This window comes from Bos taurus, chromosome 3 (genome assembly GCF_002263795.3).
Source record: "Bos taurus isolate L1 Dominette 01449 registration number 42190680 breed Hereford chromosome 3, ARS-UCD2.0, whole genome shotgun sequence".
Lineage (NCBI taxonomy): Eukaryota > Metazoa > Chordata > Mammalia > Artiodactyla > Bovidae > Bos > Bos taurus.
In genome coordinates, this window is record NC_037330.1 from 2,116,521 (window position 1) to 2,131,191 (window position 14,671).

Sequence of the window (14,671 nt, forward strand, 5' to 3'; positions counted from 1 at the left end):
AAGAGTTATTAAATTCATTAACAAGCGAATCAGTGGTAAAGTTTGGCGTCAAGAGATTTTAGGCATGTCATGACTTTTAGATGAAAATCTGGTTACCATCATTCTGAGCAATAAAATCATAACTTTGTGGTTAACTTTTCCATAGTAGAGAAATTGTTTACAATTCTACCTGATGAAAATCTACAAGTTATCTAACTTCAAAGAGTCTTGGTCCCAATTAATAGTAAGCAGCAGGTGAAACACAGGTCCGTCTGCTAGAGAATGAGATACTTCCGGGCAGGCCTGGGACACGAGTTTCCAGCATGACACTGATGGCCACATTGTGCCCCGTCTGCCTTCTTTCCAAACTTTGGCTAATTTTTCTTAACAAATGGACTCAATTAACCTTAAAGTGATTTCTACTTATTAATTTAGAATTTTTCAAAAGAAGGGTTTCCAATTATAACAGATACTATGACTTTATTTTTCAATTTGCCAATCAGAACATCCAATATGACAAGTTGGGAAATGAGGGTGGATCAACAGGGAGGCAGCTTATTTGAAATCAAGACTTTCATACAATTGTGAATGATGCTCAGTGTAAGAATATTGACTTTTTGAATCTAATCATTAGTTCTTTCAAAACAATTTCTTGGTTAATAAGTTTTGGAGAGACTTCCCTGGTGGTCCAGTGGCTAAGACTCCCAATATAGGGGGCCTGGGTTTAATTCTTGGTCAGGAAACTAGATCCCACATGTTGCAACTAAAAATCCTGCATGCCACAAGGAAGATCAAAGATCTCAAGTGCCATAACTAAGACCCGACTCAGCCGAATAAATAATAATAGATCAATATTTTAAAAAGAAGTTTTTGGTTTGGGATGTGTGCAATGTTTGGGGATTCATATAAGCAGTGAAATGAATATGCTGAGAAATTAGTTCTGTTAGACCCCACAAGGGGTTGTGAATCTGTGGCTGGCCATGGTCCTCCCTAGGATGAAACTGTAGGGCCTGAGGTTGCACTCCAGAGATTGGAACTGTGTTCTCAGTTCTGTCAACAAGTGTGTGAGAAACTCCTGCAGCCAAAAGAAGACGGGGAAAGATGAGGCAAGAATTAGATGATCTCTCACAATCTGTGAATCACAGTAGGTGTTGTTATTCTCATTTTCCTGGAAGGAAAACATGACTTAGAACTATGAAGTAACAGATGCATGCAGTTAATGACAGGACAATTTCCAAAGTCGGTTATTTTTACTTTCTTTTATTAAAAATGGTGTATCACTGCTTTCATCTGGGTCACGTGGCAGAGCAGATGGTCCACGAATTCTTCCGATCTCTGGCCCTTGTGTTACCACGTTAGGTGTGTTTGTACATGTAAAACTCTAATCTGGCACAAGATAAACACTCAGTGTATGCTGCGTCTTACCTTCATTACCTCTTCTGCATGCCCTTTGCATGCACTTTGTATCTTATTTAATCCTGCAGCAAATCCTGTGAAATTGGCAGGGCAGGTATTATTGCTGTCTTACAGATGAGGAAAACGGAGGTTCAGGTAAATTAAGCCCTTTCCCCAGAATAACTTCAGTAGTGAGAGGCAGATGTGGCTAACACAGGCATCCTGTCTGAAGCCAGTCCGCACTGCATACAGACACCGTGACGACAAACTCCCATTTTTGCAGGCACTGTTGTTTTCCCACATGCTGCTTCCCTGCTCCAAGCCCCAGTGGTCACGGCGCTTTTCTCTCTGGAGTGTCCAAGTAGTCTCTTCCACCTCCTTCTCTCTCTCCGACTCCTTAAATATTCTTTTGGAGGAAGATGTTTTTGAAACTGGAAGGAAGGGCAGCAGTAACTTGCGGCCACCTGCCTTGCAGTGAGAGCGAGCGAGCGAGCGAGCGAGTGAGAGAAAGAGCTGATGGCTCCCTCTGCTGTTCATTCTGGGTAGGGCAGACTCCTCACAAATTCTGGATGTCTCAGTGAAGGGTCACAAGGCCCCAAATTACCCCCAGAAAGAGATACTGCGGTAAAATTCCAATAATAAGCTAGGAAACAAGGCCTGAAAGACTTCATATGCCCCACTTATTTGTAGAATCACTAGGAAAATATGTGAAGATCTTGGAAATCCAGGTCTGATTATTAGAAGAAATATGAATCTTTTTTGGTACAATATATGTTATATATATATATAGTATTTTAAAGATCCTGGGCTTTGGAATCAGGTACATTTAGAGTCAAATCCTAACTCTACTACTGATCAGTTTTTTTGACCTTGGGGAAATTAACCCACACTTCTTCTTGCTTCACTTGCTCCTTCTTTGAAAAGTAAATGAGCCAGTGTTGCCATCTTCTCCCATAATGACCATCCAATGGAAAAATAAAAAAAGGAAATAGGGAAGAGACAAAGACTTGTGGGCATTAAAATTTCTTAATGATAGAGTACCTTAATGGAGAACTGTATTCAATTTATAACATTTAACTTTCATTATTTTATATGTCTATTCTGGAAGTTTGCTTCTCTTATCTTTTTAGATACATATCAATTATGGAAATTAATGAGCTTGCCCTTAAACATAGTTGCCAACTCAATTCCATAGCCACCGAGAGTAAAGGCAACTCTGCTACAAAAGAGGAAAATTCTCCATTCCTGGTGTACAGACTCAAACCAAACCAACTAAAGATCAAAAAGTTTTTCTTTACCTGTTTTTCACTTGCTTCCCACATAAAGCTTAAGGCAGCACTGGGTGATTAAGGGAGGCTTCCTGGTACAGGTGGAGTTTGACACTGACTTGAGTGTTGAGTTAAATAAGTAGAAACAAGGGAAGAAATTAATGAATATACCCCAACCTATCTTTCAAACCCTGGGGATTTTAAAAGATCAAAAGCCAGTGGCCCCAAAGGGGAAAATTGTGCAAAAGAGACCAAAAGGGTGTTTCAAGAGATGCCTAGACAAAGAGGCTGTTTGGTATGATAATTATGTTTATAATTCATGGAGACTTCAGAACATTTACAATCTGTTGAAAACTTAAAGGTACTTATTGTGAAGTAACAAAAATAGCTAAGCAATGATGGCACAAATCTGTGACCCATTATTATATCCATTAGAATGACTAGTAAAAGAAACAGGTGGAAGCTGGGTAGGTTGTACTGGAGCTCAGTGTCTTTCAGCATAGAGAAGAGAATAGCTGATGGATGAACAATTGCTACCTACAATGGATGAGTTCAGCAGACTCCTACAGGCTGCACAACGCCATTTCTTTCTTCAGAGAGGGAGAGTTTAAAAAAGGCCGAAACTGCAGAAGAAACATGTCTCTGAGGGTCCTGGGCATTTTGTGACAGGGCTTTCTTGGGTCATGGTGTGCAAGACTTTTTGGGGTGAACTCTTAGAGGGATGCTAATTGCTAACACCCAGTGTTTATTGAGAAGGCAATAGCACCCCACTCTAGTACTCTTGCCTGGAAAATCCCATGGACGGAGGAGCCTGGTGGGCTGCAGTCCATGGGGTCGAGAAGAGTCGGAGATGACTGAGTGACTTCACTTTCACTTTTCACTTTCATGCATCGGAGAAGGAAATGGCAACCCACTCCAGTGTTCTTGCCTGGAGAATCCCAGGGACAGGGGAGCCTGGTGGGCTGCCGTCTATGGGGTCGCACAGAGTCGGACACGACTGAAGCGACTTAGCAGCAGCAGCAGCAGCAGCAGCAGTGTTTAACCTATGGCATATACATTCTGGGACTGTGTGTTCACCATGAGCTATAAGAGCAACAGTGAGGCAGGATCACAGCACACCTTGTTTATTGCAGCTTGTAGGGGGATACTGAGTCTTTATTTTTTTTAACAAATTCAAGTTTTGTGGCAACCTTGCATTGTTAGATGTTGGTTAGCAATTTTTAGCAATAAAATATTATTTTATTTATTAACTATATTAAATATTATATAGTATTAATATATTAAATTAAATATTATATTAAATGCATTCATATTATAGTAAATGTTAACTGAGGTATGAACTTTGTTGTTTTAGACATAATGCTATTGCACACTTAATAGACTACAGTATAGTAAAAATGTAACTTTAATATTCACTGAGAAACCAAAAAAATCATGTGAATTGCCTTATTGTGGTGGTCTGGAACTTTATCTCAATATCTCGGAAGTATGCCTTAGGAGATAACAAAGGTGGACTGTTTCTCCCTTCTTTATTTTTTTCTTGAGACTCTTTTGACTCTTTCATGGGACTGCTTTCTTCTGTATAATAGAAATACAGGACTTCTCTGGTGGTCCAATATTTAAGACTCTGCACTTTCACTGAAGGGGTCATGGGTTCCATCCCTGGTTGGGGAACTAAGATTCCATGTAGGGCCAAAAAAAAAAAAAAAAAATCTTAAGAGCATAGAAAATAAAAGTAGTAAAATAATCAGGACAGGGTGAGTATAGAGTATTTATTAATTTTGCTTTTTAATATACTTAATTTAATTTCAAGTTTATATAGTTTAACTTTTAATTCCTGTGTTTAATAACTGCTTACCAAAATTCCTAAACATTTAACAACTGCCTCTTGTGAGCTGCTATGAATCAGCTCCAGCACATCATTAGGGGACAACTCAATCAGGTGCTGGGTACTTATGAAAAATGGATTTTGGAGTTGTCCGATGTGAATTGGTTTGCTAGGAAAGGAAAAAATATAACAGTTAATTATATAACAGTGGTTCAAAAGTTTAAAAAAGTAAATTATGCAATTTAATTCCATTAAAATTGTTAGGTTAGTGATAATTTAAAGATATTTCTTAAAATCTATCATTGTCTTCATAGCTCCTTTCTTCCTGACCTCCACTCTGATAAGGCTTTCTGGACAGGTTTTTTGGAAAACAGCTTTATTGAGATATACTTTATACACCCTAAAATTCACCCATTTTAAGTATACAAGGAAATGGATTTTCATAGCTCCTTTGACTGACTGTCCTCAGAAGCTTCCCTCATCTTTTTCTCTCCTCAGTGAGAAAGCTAAGCAGAATGCCTCGTGTATTTCCTGTCTTAAAGGTTACAACTTTGAAATTTTGTCAAATGCTTTTTCTGTTAAGATAGTCATGTGATTTCCATCCTTCCTTTTGTTAATATCATGTGATATCAATCAGTGTTGATTCATTTCGAGATACTGAAACTTACTTGCATCCCTAGAATAAATCCCGCCTGATAGTGGTGTGTGATCCTTTTTACATGTCGTTGAATTTAGTTTGTTAAATTTTGTTGAGAATTTTGCATCCATATTCTTCAGAAATATTGGCCTATAATTTTCATTTTTTCATAATGTCTTTGTCTTGTTTTGGTATCAGGGTAATGGTCACCTTGTAGAATGAATTTAGGTGTGTTCTCTCCTCTTCAGTTTTGTAGAGCAGTTTGAGAAGAGTAGGTATTGGCCCTTCTTTATATGTTTAGTAGAATTCCCTGTAAAGCAATCTGGTGCTGCACTTTTGTTTACTGGGGGAATTTTCAATTAAATCAATTAAAATTGATTTCAATTAAATCAATCTCATTGTTAATGATCAGTCTATTCAAATTGTTTATTTCTTCCTGATTCAGTCTTGGCAGGTTGTATGCTTCTAGAAATTTGTCCGTTTCATCTAGGCTGTCCAATTTGTTGATGTATAACTGTAGTATTTTTGTGTGTGTGATTTTTAAATTCTCTGCGGTATCAGTTGTAATTTCTTCTCTTTTATTTTTTATGTTGGTTAGTTAAGTCCACTGTCTTTTTTCCTTGATGAGCCTAGCAGAAGGCTTATTGGTTTTATCTTTTCAAAAAATCAGCTCTTGGTTTTGTTTATCTTTCCTATTTTTTTGTCTCTGTTTTATTTATTTCCCCTCTGATCAAAGGCTACAGCTTTGAAGTTATCTTACTACATAATCTTATATATAACAGTAACTTTCTTTTGGGAGCAAACAATTAAATATTTTCAGCAAAGTGGATTCCTCCTACATCAGCCTCAAGCTAAAGGAAAAGAGCCTTTGATGGTGTAATGCCAGACATCAGTCAGCAGTGAAGCTGTGTTGGTCTTAGTCTTCACGGAAGTCACACTCCTAATATAAGAGCTAATATTTACTGTGGGAAATTCTGAAAGAGATGGGAATACCAGACCACCTGACCTGCCTCTTGAGAAATCTGTATGCAGGTCAGGAAGCAACAGTTAGAACTGGACATGGAACAACAGACTGGTTCCAAATAGGAAAAGGAGTACGTCAAGGCTGTATGTTGTCACCCTGCTTATTTAACTTATATGCAGAGTACATCATGAGAAATGCTGGACTGGAAGAAACACAAGCTGGAATCAAGATTGCCAGGAGAAATATCAATAACCTCAGATATGCAGATGACACCACCCTTATGGCAGAAAGAGAAGAGGAACTAAAAAGCCTCTTGATGAAAGTGAAAGTGGAGAGTGAAAACGTTGGCTTAAAGCTCAACATTCAGAAAACGAAGATCATGGCATCCAGTCCCATCACTTCATGGGAAATAGATGGGGAAACAGTGGAAACAGTGTCAGGCTTTATTTTTTTGGGCTCCAAAATCACTGCAGATGGTGACTGCAGCCATGAAATTAAAAGACGCTTACTCCTTGGAGGGAAAGTTATGACCAACCTAGATAGCATATTCAAAAGCAGAGACATTACTTTGCCAACAAAGGTCCGTCTAGTCAAGGCTATGGTTTTTCCTGTGGTCATGTATGGATGTGAGAGTTGGACTGTGAAGAAGGCTGAGCACCGAAGAATTGATGCTTTTGGACTGTGGTATTGGAGAAGACTCTTGAGAGTCCCTTGGACTGCAAGGAGATCTGGACAGTCCATTCTGAAGGAGATCAGCCCTGGGCTTTCTTTGGAAGGAATGATGCTGAAGCTGAAACTCCAGTACTTTGGCCACCTCATGCGAAGAGTTGACTCATTGGAAAAGACTCTGATGCTGGGAGGGATTGGGGACAGGAGGAGAAGGGGATGACAGAGGATGAGATGGCTGGATGGCATCACTGACTCGATGGACGTGAGTCTGAGTGAACTCCGGGAGTTGGTGATGGACAGGGAGGCCTGGCATGCTGCGATTCATGGGGTTGCAAAGAGTCGGACACGACTGAGCAACTGAACTGAACTGAACTGAATATTTACTGGGTTTCAGGCCCCACTCTGTACTACTATCCCTCCAAGATAACTCATGATAAGGAGGCTAAATAAAGCAGGAGTATAGGACACAGATCTAAAATTCACTATGGACTTATTATATTAATGCCTTCATATACATTAAAACCAAGACAATTATTATTAAATTCTTCATTTTTAGATGAGGTAACTGAGGCTAAGAGAGAGTGAGTAACTTGTCTGAGGTCCTACAGCTGGTTAGTTGTTGCCTTGGCTTGCTTTGACACTGTGCAGGGTCCCATGCTGGTATATCAGATACCCTGTAGGCCCATGAGAGGCACTGTGGACAGGGAAAGCAAATCCCATTCACAACAGGTTTTAGTTCAGTAAGGACAAATTGATATTCCTTCTATGGTGGAAGAGGTCTGATGTAATCAACTCACCACCAAGTGGTTGAATGGTCTCTTCAAGTGTTAAAGCTCAATGTTAGGCACACTGAACTTTCACCAGGGGCAGGACCCTTAGGGAGAAGGATCCTATGTTTGGGGGCCTCTTCATAGCACTTACTCCTGACACCATGGCCACCAGGGACTCATTGCACAGGTACAGGGTGGCTGAGAAAAGCATCTGATCAAGGAAAGTAGACCTTTGCCAGGTTAGTAAGGGACTCTTCTCTTTTGGGCATCAATGTGAGAAGCACAGATTTACACACTTGTGCTCATGCCAATAGACCCATCCACACGCTTCCCTGTGTCTCCAGCCTTTCAATTTTGCTTCACGGGATGGATTTGATGCATTTGATCATTGTCACTACACAGGAGTCCAAGTATAACTCATCTCTCCTTCCATTCAAGGTAAATAAGCAAGTGCCCTGCTCACAGTTGTGTCCACTGGGAACATTTCACTTCACTGCTGCCTTCCAGATCATTCACTTTCAGCTTTCACTGACAAGGAGGCCATCCATCTCTGTACCAGCCCTGAGATTTTTCTTCCTCCATCAACTAATTGTAGGCTCCCCTAACCTCCAAAGCAAACAGAAATAGATGACACTGGGATCATGACCACTTATTCATGCAATTTATTTGTGCTCGCCTCACCTGCTCAGGCCAGATTATCTCCATCAATGGCTTGCTTCTGTTCTCTGTTAATTTTATGACTCAGTGGATTTGGTAATTCCTGGCTGATTAAGGGCAGCTTTTGTAGCTTATCTAGGACATACTATTCTCTTGGCAGAAGGTAGTAACTCAAGAGGTCGAACAGCCTTACATGTGCATTTAGAATTCCTGGTTGGTCATGCTGTGTTACATGCATAGACTTATATACTATTGTCACCGAGCCAAGCATTGCAGTGGCGTGTGGAAACATAGTTTCCTCATGAAGAGGTAGGGCAAGGGAGGGCCTGTATACTGCTTACAGGAAAAGGAGCGGATAACTGGGAGTTTAAAGATCATCTGCCACATTCTTGAAAACTTCTTTGACTGCTCCTGCCCATCACAATCCCTTATTTAGTCTTTCTGTGATATCTATAGTCTAGGCCATTCACAATTTTCTCCTTAGTTGTGTAGAGTTTTTATTCTTCTTTGGTTTAGGCTTATTTTCCTTCCTGGTAAGCTTGAAAATAATACCTAGGAGTCACATTTCTTTTAAATCTTTCAGTGCATGCTGAGAGCATCTTAGTTCCTCAATATAACTAAGACACTTTTGCCCCTATATGATAAAATCATTAGCCACATCAGTTTTTGTCTGGTGCTTGAGTGTCCTTGAAGATGCACTCAGAAGACATTTTCCTATTATCATTTTACATGTATGAAAAGCTACTTTTTAAAAGGTGGTTCATCATCACATAAAAAAGATTGATTTGAACTCAATTTTTTTGAACTCACTTTTCAAAAAATTATTTGGTGACTTGGACATCAGGGGCATATTATCTTATTCCCTCATAACATTAATATGGAAAGTTAGTTTATATTTAACCACTGACAGGTTTTCTTTTCTTGGACTCCAGAATCACTGCAGATGGTGACTGCAGCCATGAGATTAAGATCTTGCTCCTTGGAAGGAAAGTTATGACCAACCTAGATAGCATATTAAAAAGCAGAGACATTACTTTGTCAACAAAGGTCCGTCTAGTCAAGGCTATGGTTTTTCCAGTGGTCATGTACGGATGTGAGAGTTGCACCATAAAGAAAGCTGAGCACCAGAGAATTGATGCTTTTGAACTGTGGTGCTGGAGAAGACTTTTGAGAGTCCCTTGGATTGCAAGGAGATCCATTCAAAGGAAATCAGTCTTGAATATTCATTGGAAGGACTGATGCTGAAGCTGAAGCTCCAATACTTCAGCCACCTGATGCCAAGAGCCAACTCATTGGAAAAGACCTTGATGGTGGGAAAGATTGTAGGCCAAAGGAGAAGGGGGCAGCAGAGGATGATATGGTTAGATAGCATCACTGACCCAATGGCCATGAATTTGAACAAACTCTGGGAGATAGTGAAGGACAGGGAAGTCAGGTGTGCTGCAATTCATGGGGTTGCAAGCAGTTGGACATGACTTAGCAACTGAACAACAACAAGGAAAGGATCAGTTCCTTAGGACCAGAGCTATGTCTGGGTTTCAGGTGGTGTTGTTGTCCAGTTGCCCAGAAATATATGGTCAGCAAAAACAAGATCTGGAGCTGAGTGCGGCTCAAATCACCAGCTTCTCATAGCAAAATTCAGGCTTAAACTAAAGAAAACCGGGAAAAACACTGGACCAGCCAGGTAGGACTTAAATAAAATTCTGTATGAATTCTCAGTAGAGGTAACAAATAGATTCAGGGGACTAGATAACTAGTTAACACTGTGCCTGAAGAGCTATGGACAGAGGTTCATAATATTGTACAGGAGACGCTGAACAAAACTGTCCCAAAGAAAAAGAAAAGCAAGAAGGCAATGTGGTTATCTGAGGAGGCTTTGCAAATAGTGTACTTCAGGTGTATCCCCTAGTGATCTAGCATCGTGTTGGGCAAGGTGGAAGCCTCAAAACACTTACGTTAGGGATTTGAACTGACAGAAGGTCTAATGGTTCTTGAAGGGTAACACGTGGAAGGAGCATTCACTAGCGATTTGAAATTTAGAAGATTGTGCCAAGAGTTCAGTTTAGTTATTCTGAATTTGAATTATTCTTTACCCTGGACTTTGGTGAATTTTTTCAAGGACCTTGAAGCATATATTCATTGAAACAAGTGATATTGATAAATACTTTGTAGAGAATAAAATATCTCTCAGAATTGCATAGAATAAGTTAGATCAGCCAGAAAAATTTTTGTCTCTTATATAAAATATTTTGTTTAAAGATTTTAGCTTGAATATTTGTTGTCAGAAGACACCCAGCCAGCCTTTGACTGTGCCTTTCTAGGATATTCCACTTTGACTAAATTTTAATCCTAAATTGTGTATTCTTTCAGCCAGAATCTCCATTATGCCTATGGATATAGGTGCTTAAGAAGTGGTACAAACAATTTCTCTTATTTGCCAAAACTAAACATAAAGAAGTGTAATTAGGTTTTGGGTCATTTGATATTTTTATTTGTGTCATTGATTCTCACATCCTTTCTCCCTCATCTCATCAGTTTTCCACCAATGAAACTTTGGTCATGATGATGAAATAAGATGATGTATTTCTTCAGGAACTTAGAGTCAGGAGTATTTAAACTGCTTCTGGATATTCATATATTCACTCAATTTTATAATTAACTGACTACAGGTATCTGTGCTTTTCAAATGGTGAGGGTAAATAAGAATGGTCTTATTTCTGGCTTTCAGAGAAAAGAGGCAGACAATTGAGCACATGGTGTTCTCTGGATATACACCCAAACAAGTGAAATGATAAAGTAATGAGGAAATTAAGCTATACAGAAATCATTACAAACCTCTAAACCTAAAGAACAGCAATACAGTAATTATAACATATATCTATGCTGTCCTTTGGGGCTTCACAGGGGGCACTAGTGTTAAAGAATCTGCCTGACAGTGCAAGAGACATAAGAGATGAGGGTTTGATCCCTGGGTTAGGAAGATCCCCTGCAGGAGGGCAGGGCAACCCACTCCAGTATTTTTGCCCGAAGAATCTCTAGGACAGAGGAGCTTCCTGGGTTGTAGTCCATAGAGTCGCAAAGAGTCAGACATGACTGAAGCAACTTAGCACAGCACACGTGCTGTTCTTTAACTTCATTATTTCTCTTTCTCAAATTTTTTTTTCCTCAAAGTGTCCAAACTCCAAGAAATATAATGTCTGGATAAATACTAACTGGTTTTACATTGAACTAATTTTATTGTTTTCTGTCACTAGATTTTAAAACCTCTTGAAACTAAGTTAAAAAACAATTATGATTCAAGTAAAATCAATCCTATTTATATATATGTAATTGTTTCAAAAGAAGGGTTCTTTCAATGTCAGTCTCTGGTCTAATAGGTAGAGATAGATATGGATCAATAGATATATATCCACAGGTACATTATTGTTGCTGTTCAGTCACTCAGTTGTGTCCTACTCTTTGTGACTCCATGGACTGCAGCACGCCAGGCTTCCCTATCCTTCCCTGTCTCCCAGAGTTTGCTCAAATTCATGTTCATTGAGTCGGTGAGGCCATCCAACCATCTGTACTCTGTCACCCTCTTCTCCTCCTGCCTTCAATCTTTCCCAGCATCGAGGTCTTTTCCAATGAGTCAGCTCTTAGCATTAGGTGGCCAAAATATTGGAGCTTTGGCTTCAGCATCAGTCCTTCCAATGAATATTCAGGGTTGATTTCCTTTTTGATTGACTGGTTTGATCTTCTTGCGGTCCATGGGAGTCTCAAGGGTCTTTCCAGCACCACAATTTGAAAGCATCAATGCTTTGGCACTCAGCCTTCTTTATGGTCCAACTCTTACATCTGTACATGATTACTGGAGAAACCATAGCTTTGACTATATGGACATTTATTGGCAAAGTGATGTCTCTGCTTGTTAATATGCTGCCTAGGTTTGTCATAGCTTTTCAGCTGCAGTCACTAACTCAGTGATTTTGGAGCCCAACAAAGGAAAACCTGTCACTGCTTCCACTTTTTTCCCTTCTATTTGCCATGAAGGGATGGGACCAGATCCCATGATCTTAGCTTTTTGAATGCTTAATTTTAAGCCAGCTTTTTCACTCTCCTCTTTCAGAGGCTCTTTAGTTTCTGTTCACTTTCTGCCATTAAAGTGGTATCATCTGCATATCTGAGGTTGTTGATATTTTTTCCCAGCAGTCTTGATTTCAGCTTGTGATTTGTCCTAGCCTGGCATTTTACATGATGTACTATGCCCGGAAGTTAAATAAGCAGGGTAACAGTACATAGCCTATTGTATTCTTTTCCCGATTTTGAACCAGTCAGGTGTTACATGTAAGTTTTCTCAGGAGACAGATAAGGTGGTATGGTACTCCTGTCTCTTTAAGAGTTTTCCAGTTTGTTGTGACCTACATAATTAAAGGCTTCGCATAGTCATTAAAACAGAAGTAAATTTTTTTTTTCGGGAACTCCCTTGCTTTCTCCATGATCCAACAAATGTTGGTAATTTGATCTCTGATTCCTCTGCCTCTTCAAAACCCATCTTGTACACCTGGAAGTTCTTTGTTCACATACTGCTGAAGCCTAGACTGAAGGATTTTGAGTATAACCTTGCTAGCATGTGGAATGAATGCAAATTGTATGGTAGTTTGAACATTTTTGGCATTGTCCTTCTTTGGTATTGGAATGAAAACTGATATTTTCCAGTCCTGTGGCCACTGCTAAGTTTTCCAAGTTTCCTGGCATATTGAGTGAAGCACTTTAATAGCATCCTCTTTTGGGATTTTAAATAGTTCAGCTGGAATCCCATCACCTCTACTAGCTTTGTTCACTGTAATGCTCCTTGAGGCCCACTTGACTCCACACTCCAGGATGAGTGACTCCACCCTCTAGGTGAGTGATCAGACTAGCATGGTTATTCAGATCATTAAGACCTTTCTTGTATAGTTCTTCTGTGTATTCTTGCCACCTCTTCTTAATCTCTTCTGCTTCTGTTAGGTCTTTACCATTTCTGTCCTTTACTGTGCCCATTCTTGCATGAAATATTCCACTGATATCTCCAATTTATGAAGACATCTCTAGTCTTTCCCACTCAATTGTTTTTCTCTATTTCTTTGCATTGTTCATTTAAGAAAGCCTTCTTATCCCTCCTTGCTATTCTCTGGAACTCTGCTTTCAGTTGGGTATGTTTTTCCCTTTCACCTTTGCATTTGGCTTCTCTTCTTTCCTCAGCCATTTATTAAGTCTCCTCAGATAAACACTTTGTCTTCTTCCATTTCTTTCTCTTGGGATGGTTTTGGTTACTATCTCCTGTATAATGTTACAAACTTCTGTCCATAATTCTCCAGGAACTCTGTCTACCAGATACAATCCCGTAATCTATTCTTCACCTCTACTGTATAATCATAAGGGATCTGATTTAGGTTCTACCTGAATGACCTAGTGGTTTTGCCTACTTTCTTCAATTTAAGCTTTACTTTTTTTTTTTAAAATTAAACTAAGGGGGCTTCTCTGGTGACTCAGAGTGCAAAGAATCCCCCTGAAATGCAGGAGACCTAGGTTTGATACCTGGGTCAGGAAGATTCCCTGGAGTAAGGAATGGTTACCCACTCCAGTATTTTTGCCTGGAGAATTCCTGGTGGGCTACAGTCCAAGGGGTCACAGAGAGTCGGTCATGACTGAATGACTAACACTTTCAATAAGGAGCTCATGATCTAAGCCACCATCAATTCAGGTCTCGTTTCTACTGACTGCATCAGTTCAGTCACTCAGTCAAGTCCGACTCTTTGTGACCCCATGATCAGATTGGTTAGTTTTCTGTGATTGTGGTTTTCATTCTGTCTGCTCTCTGAGGGATAAGGATAAGAGGCTTGTGGAAGCTTCCTGATGGGAGAGACTGACTGTGGGGAAAACTGGGTCTTGTTTTGATGGGCAGGGCCATGCTTAGTTATCTTTAATCCAATTTTCTATTGATGGGCAGGACTGTGTTCCCTTCCCATTGTTTGATCTGAGACCAAACTTTGGTGGAGGCAATGAAGATAACAGCACCTGACTATATAGAGCTTCCTTAACTTTGGCTGCAAAGAACATAATCATTCTGATTTCAGTATTGACCATCTAGTGATGTCCATGTGTAGAGTTCTGTCTTGAGTTGTTGGGAAAAGGTGTTTGCTATGACCAGTGTGTTTTCTTGACAAAACTCTATCAACCTTTCCCCGCTTCATTTTGTACTCCAAGACCAAACTTGTCTGTTAATCTGGGTATCTCTTGACTTCCTACTTTTGCATTCCAATCTCATATGATGAAAAGGATGTCTTTTGGTGTTAGTTCTTGGCCGTGTTGTAGTTCTTCATAAAACCAGTCAACTTCCGTTACTTTGACTCTCTTGTTGGCACATAGACTTGGATTACTGTGATATTGAATGTTTTGCCTTGGAAAGATACCAGAGATTATCCTGTTGTTTTTGAGATTGCAGCCAAGTACTACATTTTGGTGGAGATGGAAATGGCAACC